Here is a 248-nt window from a genome sequence, read left to right as displayed (position 1 = left end):
GCTGTTCAGCAGTAATAAAACTGGACCCGTCATAGAAAATATTCTGCGTTCAAATCTTGGGGCCTCCTTTTTTATGATGGGCCAGTGTGTACTCATGTTATAGGTTGACCGAGACTGAGAGTAGATTGCGGTTTTGAAATCCTGCTGCGGGTGCCTGTCTCTGTCTCTATTTCACTCTCATAGATGATAGAAATGGGAAAATACCAATAATGATCATGATAAAATTTTGAGCCAGTGCCTTTCTTTTA

The sequence above is a fragment of the Tupaia chinensis genome, unplaced genomic scaffold, assembly GCF_000334495.1.
Source record: "Tupaia chinensis unplaced genomic scaffold, TupChi_1.0 Scaffold144295_1, whole genome shotgun sequence".
NCBI classification, from domain to species: Eukaryota; Metazoa; Chordata; class Mammalia; order Scandentia; family Tupaiidae; genus Tupaia; species Tupaia belangeri.
The sequence above is the reverse complement of the archived record's forward strand: the minus strand, read 5'-3'. Positions refer to the sequence as shown.